Below are 11,442 nucleotides of genomic sequence, written 5' to 3' on the forward strand. Positions count from 1 at the left end.
GCATACTGGGTTACAACAGCTGTATGTGGGATGCTGTACATCAGTGCCAGCTCAACAGGTCGATTCATCAGATTGACGTACAAATATGCAGTCAGGGTGCGTGCTCCTGCTGTCATACGAAAATACACCCCAGATCACAACTAGACGTGTAGGTTCAGCGTGTCTAGCACACAAACAGGTTTGGTTGCAGGCCCTTAACTAGTCTCCTCCTAACCAACACATGGTCATCACTGGCAGCAGGGTAGAACCAGCTTTCATCAGAAAACACAACAGTCTTCCATACTGTCTGCAGTGAGGTCTCGCTTGACAGCACTGAAGTCGCAAATGGCGATGGTTTGGGGTCAGTGGAATGTACGTTACGGATCTTCTGGCTCGGAACTGTACTCGAAGTAACCGATTTGTAACAATTCATTGTGTCACTATGCTGCCAACTGATGCTCAAATTGTTGCTGCAGATCCAGCACGATGCGCCAGGACCACACGCCGAAAACGGTCTTCCCTGTAATCGGTAATGCCAGCTGGCCGTTCGGTGTCCGGTCTTCTTGCTACTGTACATTCTCGTGACCACCGCTCCCAGCAATCGTCTACAGTGGCTACATTCCTGCCAAGATTTTCTGCAATATCGCAGAAGAAACATCCAGCTTCTCGTAGTCCTAGTACACGACATCGTTCAAATTCAGCAATGTGCTGATACAGGCGTTTTCGTCGCCTTAAAGGTATTCTTGGCCAACATGAATTCCCAACGTCCAGTCTCAAAGGTAGCTAACGCTCATGACCGTTACAACGTGTATTTAACGCAAACCTGAAGTGCATCCTCATAGTGGCGGTACTAGCGCCGTTTCTTGCGACAGGTGCGAAATCATCTTTCACATGTAGAAACACGCCTACCACCTTTCCTTTACGTTGCACAACTCCTTCTTGGTTCAGCGGTTTTTTTCTCTGTCGGTGTAGTTATGCATATTGGATTCCTTTCTTGCGGCAGAACAACTGTACTTCACTCCAAACGTATCGTGCTGGATAACAAACTTAGGAAAGTGTGTTTCAGATAAATGATCTCCTCGACAAAGTAGGCGCAGCCGGTAAATCGCTATTAAGCGGTCGTGAGGAACAGCTTAAAGCCATTGAGGTAGTTCTTATTACTAAGCTGCAGCTGTTCACTTAAGATAAAACCATCTCTATTAGCTAGATGCTAAAAAATCTCAATTTCGTCCATTAAATGTAACTTATAATATTTTCCTTTGTTTATACAAAGTTAGTGTTTCTTCAAATGTTTTCGGAGAGTGTTCAGAACAACTACGTAGGTGGAATTACAAACGTTATTACCTCTCTTGTCCGGCAAGTGCTCTTTATACCTATCTTTGATAGTTCTTCCAGTTTGTCCTGGATAATGTCTCGGACAGTTATCACAGATTTCGTAAACAGCTGTACTGGTGAAAGGATAGTAATTATCCCAAGCGTGTGCACTAGTCTTTTCTTTAAACTGTTATTGGTGGGGAATGTGACATTACAGCCATGTGGGGACTGTGTTTAAATTAATATCAAGTAGTCACTGTAACGATATGGAATCTAAAGGCAGGTTTCTTAAGGTACAGTACTAATTTCTACAATTTGCGCAGACATCGTTTGTATCCGTCATTTGCTACTTCAGGATCCAAGATTTTACTTTCTTTGTGTATGGTGTGGCGACGTGTCGAAAAAACACCATGTCATTAATAGTTTTTCGCGGTGCGTTGATTCCCACCGAACAACAGTGTTCCGTGGACACAGTATAGGAAACCCTGCTCTAACGGCATCTCTGTTGACATGCATCAAACTTGCCCTCCATAAAAGGATGACGAAGTCATTTTCAATCTGACGAAACGTCCAATTAGCAAGACCATATTTTTCTGCAATTGCAATTATTGTTACACGATTCAGAACTTACTTTCCCAAGACGAGGTGGCCGAGTGGTTAAGGCGTTGGACTGCTAATCCAACGTGTTCTGTACGCAGGGGTTCGAATCCCATCCTCGTCTAATGCCTTGCGCACATAACTCTTAAATACACGCGCGATTCGTACTTCCTCCTGCGTCTGAATTGTTATATCCTCTAGACTGCAGCTGCTGTTTATAAACATTACTGGTCTATGACTATTCACGTAATTAGGTTGGCAATCATAACGTGACTCGGATCCGCACACAAAGCTGTTGCAAATCACTTAAAAAGTTCGTTCCAGATTTTTCAGGTCACTTCTCTACTTTGCTGGAATATCTATCGAATACTGAGGAAAAGTATAAGATGCTGGGTCCAATCACACCTTGAAAAGAACATCCATAGCAGATTATTCGTAACAGCAACGAATAGCGAGCCGACGGATGCTACATTAATGTATATTTATCGTAAAACAACAGACAGAGTGGAATACGCAAATAACGGAGAAAAATCTAAAAGGCCAAAAACACGGTTATAACAGCGGAGGTAGCAACAAATTAACAGCGCCAATGGTGAAATGTGCGACCAGCCACAAATAACAACAGAGGCAGGAACTTGCCCCCCTTCTTGCAGCGGTGTACCGTAGGTCTCTAGAAGAGCGTAGCGTTCCAAAGGATTGGAAAAGGGCACAGGTCATCCCCGTTTTCAAGAAGGGACGTCGAACAGATGTGCAGAACTATAGACCTATATCTCTAACGTCGATCAGTTGTAGAATTTTGGAACACGTATTGTGTTCGAGTATAATGACTTTTCTGGAGACTAGAAATCTACTCTGTAGGAATCAGCATGGGTTTCGAAAAAGACGGTCATGTGAAACCCATCTCGCGCTAATCGTCCACGAGACTCAGAGGGCCATAGACACGGGTTCACAGGTAGATGCCGTGTTTCTTGACTTCCGCAAGGCGTTCGATACAGTTCCCCACAGTCGTTTATTGAACAAAGTAAGAGCATATGGACTATCAGACCAATTGTGTGATTGGATTGAGGAGTTCCTAGATAACAGGACGCAGCATGTTATTCTCAATGGAGAGAAGTCTTCCGAAGTAAGAGTAATTTCAGGTGTGCCGCAGGGGAGTGTCATAGGACCGTTGCTATTCACAATATACATAAATGACCTGGTGGATGACATCGGAAGTTCACTGAGGCTTTTTGCAGATGATGCTGTGGTGTATCGAGAGGTTGTAACAATGGAAAATTGTACTGAAATGCAGGAGGATCTGCAGCGAATTGACGCATGGTGCAGGGAATGGCAACTGAATCTCAATGTAGACAAGTGTAATGTGCTGCGAATACACAGAAAGATAGATCCTTTATCATTTAACTACAAAATAACAGGTCAGCAACTGGAAGCAGTTAATACCATAAATTATCTGGGAGTACGCATTAGGAGTGATTTAAAATGGAATGATCATATAATGTTGATTGTCGGTAAAGCAGATGCCAGACTGAGATTCATTGGAAGAATCCTAAGGAAATGCAATCCGAAAACAAAGGAAGTAGGTTACAGTACGCTTGTTCGCCCACTGCTTGAATACTGCTCAGCAGTGTGGGATCCGTACCAGATAGGGTTGATACAAGACATAGAGAAGATCCAACGGAGAGCAGCGCGCTTCGTTACAGGATCATTTAGTAATCGCGAAAGCGTTACGGAGATGACAGATAAACTCCAGTGGAAGACTCTGCAGGAGAGACGCTCAGTAGCTCGGTACGGGCTTTTGTCAAAGTTTCGAGAACATACCTTCACCGAAGAGTCAAGCAGTATATTGCTCCCTCCTACGTATATCTCGCGAAGAGACCATGAGGATAAAATCAGAGAGATTAGAGCCCATACAGAGGCATACCGACAATCCTTCTTTCCACGAACAATGCGAGACTGGAATAGAAGGGAGAACCGATAGAGGTACTGAAGGTACCCTCCGCCACACACCGTGAGGTGGCTTGCGGAGTATGGATGTAGATGTAGATGTAGATGTCCTCTGGAAGAGAACGCCCACATAAATGACAACACGCGACGAGACTGCCCACCAGGAAGAAGGTAATCAACAATTGCTTCTGTAAAGAATAATAACTATTTATAAATAAAAGCTACGAAAATATACGGACGAAAAGTGAAATGAAACAGGTCCAAGCATATAATGCGCCAACTCCAAACAAGCAAAATTCAAAGGACTATCAAATGTGAAAAAATTGCCTTGGCGTCCGTCATGTTTTAATGTGTAAGAACTCAGATATAGGAGTAGATCGAAATAGTCAGCTGAAATGTCGTCTCCTGTCCTGGGAGTGAAACGAGTCGTGAAATGCCATACTCACCGAAGAAGGGAATACCGATGGACAGGTTGAGAAACTGAGGAGCAGAACAGAGATCGCTTGCAGTATAAATAAAATATCAAATTAATTCAGCGCCAGAGCTTTGCTGTGTGGAGCGCAAGACGAACAAATAATAATAGGAGGAGTCGGACGTTCAGACAGACAGACCGACAGAAGGACAACAAAGTGAACCTATAAGAGTTTCGATTTTACCAGTTGAGACATGGAACAGTAAAAAAAGGCCATACAGTGTACAATTGTCCGATGAACCTCCAGAAACAAAAGACTTAATGCCCCAAAGGCCTGGTGTCGTGGGGTTTCCTGCCGCTTGCCAAGCCATGCTCGCCCTATTATTGAAATGGTTCAAATGGCTCTGAGCACTATGGGACTTAACATCTCAGGTCATCAGTCCCCTAGAACTTAGAATTACTTAAACCTAACCAACCTAAGGACATCACACACATCCATGCCCGAGGCAGGATTCGAACCTGCGACCGTAGCGGTCGCGCGGTTCCAGACTGAAGCGCCTAGAACCGCTCGGCCAACGCGGCCGGCGCCCTATCATTCAATCAAACCAAAGAAATCTCGACTCAATTTGGCTACCTAGTGGATAAAGTTATGAAAACCCTCCCTTGTTTTTCCCGACTTTAATAACAGAAATCGATCAGTCGAAGCACACCGGACACATGACACAAAACATGGTTTAAAATTGAAGTAATTACCGAATACAACAAGTTTTCTCATTTCTAAGATTTTGTTAACCTTCAAAATAAAGAAAGTATTCAATCAAAGTACCAGCATTCTCGAAGTGTTTCGTCAGAGGAAAAGTTTGGACATCCTTGCGTTAGAGAAGTTAAATATGTGGTGTCACCGCCAGACACCACACTTGCTAGGTGGTAGCATTTAAATCGGCCGCGGTCCGTTAGTATACGTCGGACCCGCATGTCGCCACTATCAGTGATTGCAGACCGAGCGCCGCCACATGGCAGGTCTAGAGAGACTTCCTAGCACAGCACCCCAGTTGTACAACCGACTTTGCTAGCGATGGTTCACTGACAAAATACGCTCTCATTTGCCGAGACGATAGTTAGCATAGCCTACAGCTACGTCATTTGCTACGACCTAGCAAGGCGCCTGTACAAGTTACTATTGATACTGTAATCATGTACTGTCAAGAGCGACGCTCATCATTAATGAATTAAAGTTCAGTATCCCACCAGCTATGTCCCTTTTTCTAAATTCTAATTTCCTTGTCCTGTTCCAGACCTCACGCCAGCCTGCATGAGCTAAAACACGTGCCTTTTGGCTTCCTCTAGTAACCCGGTGTCAGCTCTCCTGCCAACCACAACATTGGCGACGAGGCAACACTGCGTTCTTAACTATACTGCCCTCATTTACTTGTGTAATGGCTTCGCCACCATCTCCAGAAATCAGCAGACGCAGGCCTTACTGGATGCCCTTGGACAGCTCGTCCAGGGTCAACGTGTGATGCAAAACGATGCGGCAGCCGCCGCTCCACCACTAACGCAGCCACAACATGCAGTTGCACCAACTTTTTGTCCTTTTGATGCTGCACTGGAAAGCTGGACGGAGTGGTCACGCCAATTTGGATTCCATCTCGCCGCCTACAGAATTCAAGGTAACGAGCGGCAGCCTTTTTTGTTGTCCTCAGTAGGGGTGAACACGTACCATGTGATAGTCAAATTATTTCCCCGACGCGACGTAGCAACTCTGTCCTACGACGAAATTTTGTCTGCATTAGATGCATATTTCAAAGATTCAGTCAATGTAGTTGCCAAACGGTATACCTTCTTGCGTACAAAACGTACGGCAGGTCAGATTAATCGGGAGTAGGTTGCAAACTTCCAAGGCCTTACTCAGGATTGTGCTTTTGAGTGTCAATGTGGACTCCCTTATTCAGATACTATGGTATGTGACGCAATTGCACAGAACGTTTCTGATGTTCGTATAAGGGAACAGATTTTGAAACTAGTCAATCCCTCCCTTCAACAAGTGATGGACATATTGGATCGGCAGGATACACTTGACTGTGCTCAGGAATCATTTGAAACTTCGCCACCCGTGTGTCAGGTTAACCAGCCCACCGGGCGAGCTGTATGGAACAGTAAACAGCCCTCGCGCCTGGCCACGCCACTACCGCCAGGCTCTCAGCCAGGTGTACCGCGCCGGCAAGCAAATGCAGTGCTAAAATCATGCCCGCGGTGTTCTACTAGATATTCGCGTGAGAATTGCCCGTCACGCCAAGCTATTTGCTTTTACTGTAATAAAAAAGGACATGTTCAAAGTGTTTGCCAGATAAAGCTCAGATCGGAAACTCAAAATCATTCCAGGCCCTTTGCTTCGCGCCGGAATCGGAATCGAACCAAGGATACTCAGGCTCGCGGAACTTCTCCCATGGAAATTCATATTGTCCATTCCACTCTGTCCAGTGCCACTATCTCTAACAGTGACTGTGTTTGTCCCACAAATAGTGTGCATCGACATCGCCAGAACTCCCATCAAGTCGCAAGTGATTTTGTACCAGTGTCAGTTCATGTTGCACGAGACAGTCGCTCTTGTCGTCAGCAGGACAGTAAACTTTTTGTGGACTTGGACATTAACGGCAAAGTGATACCATTCCAGCTCGATACCGGGGCTGCAGTTTCACTTTTACTAGTATAGAAATCAGCGAAATAATAATAAAATACAAAAAAGAGCAGTTAATAAATAATGGCTAGCATTCCTGCCTAGTAAGCAAGAAGACCTGGGTTCAAGTCCTGGCTGTGGCACAAATTTTAATTCATTTCTTCAGTTGCCATCATTACCGTAAATAATAATAATGAAAGGTAAATATACGATTAGAATGCCACAGGATAATAATGTTGTCTGTTCCATGACGTTTGAGATTTAACAAGATTTCAGTATTAAATAAATACAAAACTATGCTTGAATGGTGGTCTCATATCTAACTGATAGATTAATTGAACAATTTTCAAATCAGTGAAGTAAATCTGTCATGTAGTTTCATTAGAGCATTTACTGACGGTAGCAAGTGCAGAATAAGGTCGTAAACATGAATATTACCTTTCGAAGAACCAGTAGCGAAAACTTAAAATTTTGACAGTGCGAAATTTGTCTATATTCGCAACGAAAGATAAAAGCTCATTATCAGAAAGACTCTCGTTACAAATGTAGTACAAGTTCGTCACACAATTACAATCAAAAAATTATGCTGCAAAATCATTAAAGTTCGCAGTTGCTTACAAACTGTTAAATAAAGATAACGTTCGCGTGAACGTAAAAGAACCAATTTCTAATTGCCAACCGAATTTCAGGTCTCGAAATATTTCTAAGTGTTCAACTCGCGATCACCGAAGTATTCTAAATCCCACTAACACAGTCTGAAACCCCGGCGGCGCTCTGCCCGTCCCAACCAGACAAATTTTCAGGCTGATCGCAATGATCAGAATTTCAGTTACAGCTTTTTAAAAGAAGACATTAAAAAAATTAAATTAACACTGGTGGCAAAATATGAACTCTGCGACTTTTCCTATATTTTCCCATGAAAATACAGCTCTTCTGGTTTTCACATGCAAATGTACAGACCTCTACCTTACTGTGGCTGTAAAGATTTTTCTAAAAAAATGTTTACGTTTCCCTTAGCATTCCACCTTGGCTACGCGAGCTAAGGTGGAGCACTGACCAAAAGACTCCGAGCTGTGCTCTGACAAACTGTTAAAAAAGTTCAGTCACGCGACGACTGCGCTGAGCAACACTCTTAGTTTGACCATGACCATAATTCAAGGAATTTAAATAGAAATTTCAAACACAAAAAGTACACTCTATAGATCAGTCTGTGACTTCATAATGGAACATTTGAATGTAAATTTTATGTAAATGGCGATCAAAAAGTTTTCGCTTGAGGGCATTATTACAGCGTATATGTAACGTAGCGCATACATCGACTTGTGGCAGGGGAAAAGTGTGGCATTCGTCTCTTCCTGACGTGCGTTCGGTAAATGCAAAGACCGGAAATATGGCAACGTTATTACCAAATGTGCTCAAACAGGAGCAACGTGCTGTTATTCTTTTCTTGGCTGTCGAAGGACAGACATTGGTAGACATTCATCGGAGAACGATAAATGTATATGGGGCTGCATGTCTGTCGAAAACCAGCGTTGAGGAATGGTGCGTCAAGTTCCGTGGCGGTCGCGATTCGACATAAGATGCACGTTCCCATATCGCAAATGTTGTAACGCAGGAGTTACACCAACTCAAGTGGGAGACATTCGAGCACCTACCCTATAGTCCTCATCTCTCTCCATGCGATTATCACGCTTTTGGGTTCTCTAAAAATGCTTTAAATTGTCGACGATTCTCGTCGGATGAAGAAGTGTAGCAGGCCGTTACGGTCTTCCTTTCCTCATGCAGCACGACACGGTCTTTTATCAAGCGGGCATCTTGAACCTGATGATGGGACGGCTGCCTCAATGCTCACGGCTATTTTGCCTGACTGGCATGCCGATTCTGGACTGTACGAGCTTCGAACGAAAACATTTTGATCGCCCTTACAATAACGAATAACTTTATGCACTCTTGCTATGTCTGGCAGAGCAGACGGACTTGTCAAACCATCAACTTTAAATACAGTATAAACATCGAATTATAGTCAATTAAACATAGCAATCAGATAAGGAACTGAGATGCTCTTATATGTCTGATAGCTTGTATTCATGTTGACGAACCGTAGTTTAGGCACATCTTTGCATTTATTCAAATTAATTGTTTGTAACTATTTATCAACTTGTTTAATTGTAAAAGGAACTTCGTGTCGTATTTGTTGTCATCGCCAGATTTTAAACGACATGTTATACATGTGCTTTACGTGTTTGCTTGAGTCGTTACGAATTTTATAAACTATAATAATTGTAAATGTTAATAAATTTATGAATAACGTATTTGCAAGCATGGATTAATTTGGAATGAGGTTGTCTCATCGCCGCAATTCAAAAGCTGTGTTTAGTTTTCTTGTAGCACGTCTGAAAGATGTATTTTCAGCGAAGGTTGGGTCCAAATTCAGAGTCAGTGAAGGCTCCACCTTAGCTCGCGTAGTCAAGGGGGAATGCTAAGGGAAACGTAAACATTTCTTTAAAAAATCTTTACAGCCACATTCAAAATGGTTCAAATGGCTCTGAGCACTATGGGACTTAACATCTATGGTCATCAGTCAGTCACATTCAGGTAGAGGTCTGAACATTTGCATGTGGAAACCAAAATAGCTGTATTTTCATGGAAAAATATAGGAAAAGTCCAAGAGTTCATATTTTGCAACCATTGTTAATTTAATTTTTTAATGTCTTCTTTTAAAAAGCCATAACTGAAATTCTGATCGCTGCAATCAGGCTGAAAATTTTATTTAGAGGTAGTAAGAGGATTATATCACCACTGAACTACAGCCATTAATATGCGTTTAAAATATTATTATTTACAAAGTTTAGAATTTTGTACAATCAGGATTAATTATCTTTTTTGCTAACAAACAATTCTGTAAATCAGAATCTGACTGAAGGTATTATATTTGCTTGTCTACAATGGGACAGCAACTTGTTTTGGGCAGCTTCTGCAAATGTCGTAGGATTAGGATTTTTTGGGAAAAGGCTTCTCTAAGAGTGTTAAATATGTAGAAATCAGAAAAAGCAGTTTAAAGATTTAGTTCACATATTTCAACATGTAATGGGCCTACCTGCATTTTAAAATTCTCGGTATTGATACCCCTCCTCGTCCGGGTGTCTCTTCTCTCCCCTTTTAATCTGTCTGGCCTGTGTTTATAGATTAAACAGTGCTGTGTCACTTTGTTGATCCTGCTCTGATCGATGCTGCGAAATGCTTTTGCACTAAACACACCTGAATTTACACCAGCTCTGTTCAGCATTTCAATTCCGCCATTACTTCCCTCGCTGAAATATAAAACTGGACCACGGACACCTATTTTCAGTACATACAGTGCACATACTGTCCATTGTTCTTTCTCAACATCTAATTCAAATTAAATTATTTAAGCTTTAATTCGCATTTTGTGTTTTCCCATGGAGGCACCTCTTCAATAAATGAGGATTTGCAAGAACCCTGAATGTGGTCTTAATTGCATTCATAACAGGTTCTGGTAGTGAGTATTCATGTAAGTTCTCTTTATTATGTTCTACTTAAAGAAGTCGTGTTTCAGGCGCAGACTATGCTTTGGTCTGTGGTCGTTGAGTAGGTTTTGAGAGTAAACTGCACACACAGTAAGCCTCATTGTGTCTAAATTGGTTGAATTTTTCCTGGTACCTATACGGTAATGTAACTGAGGAGAATCAGTTTCTTTAAGAGCAAGACTGTCGTTTCATCCCAGCTGTTTACCATCTACAAGCGCTTAATATTTCTTCTCTTCTAGCAAGCGATGAAGCCTGCCACCAAGCCTCTATGACCAACACACTGCAAGTTTTCTATTCGAGTATTGCATGGTTTATTATCTATGTAGCTTTGAAAGAAGAGTGATTCCCATCACAATTTCCCACATGTCTGAAAACCGTGGGACACGCTGCGATCACAAACATTCTAAAATTTTAAAGGCATTTCTAATGTTGATATCAAGATAAAATTTATACACAACATACCAGGTGGTTATAAGTAAAGTGCACCGACGCACGGAGGTCTGTGTGGGCTGTAGTTATCGTATGGCAGTGAATGTTTTTTGCTATGGTAGTGTGTTAATACGGAGCCGATTTAGCCGGAAAAAAATAGTTCCACTTCCGACCACCAGTTGGGAATATGGCGCTGTACAGCATCTCGTTTACGTCGCCGGAACTCATATTTCACAAATGTGTTAAGTGGCAGTTACCAATAAAATCAAAGTATGCCTTTTCCACTTGTTTGACCTTTCCTGTCCAAGTCCCATTTCTAATTCATTGCGCATACAGAAACATTTCTATACATCTTTCCTGCATTCACAGCGCCAAATTTGCATTTGGTTGCCAAAACTGAAACTATTTTTTTTTCCAGTGTGAGTTCCGAATTAGCGCTTTAGAATACCTATCAAGTTCCGCTGCTGTACAATAATTACAGTCCACACTGGACGTCTATTAGCAACTGATTAAACCGTAGATAAGAAAAAAATATTTTCGAA

The 11,442-nt window shown here is 42.3% G+C and overlaps 1 non-coding gene across 1 annotated transcript; it reads left to right on the forward strand.

The window, feature by feature from the left end:
* Nucleotides 1-1,932: 1,932 nt before the first annotated feature.
* Trnas-gcu (transfer RNA serine (anticodon GCU)) lies at nt 1,933-2,014 on the forward strand. The gene has a single exon. It is a non-coding gene; the product is annotated as a tRNA-Ser (tRNA).
* The last annotated feature ends 9,428 nt before the right edge of the window (nt 2,015-11,442 follow it).

This window comes from Schistocerca cancellata, chromosome 7 (assembly GCF_023864275.1).
Source record: "Schistocerca cancellata isolate TAMUIC-IGC-003103 chromosome 7, iqSchCanc2.1, whole genome shotgun sequence".
Taxonomy (NCBI): domain Eukaryota; kingdom Metazoa; phylum Arthropoda; class Insecta; order Orthoptera; family Acrididae; genus Schistocerca; species Schistocerca cancellata.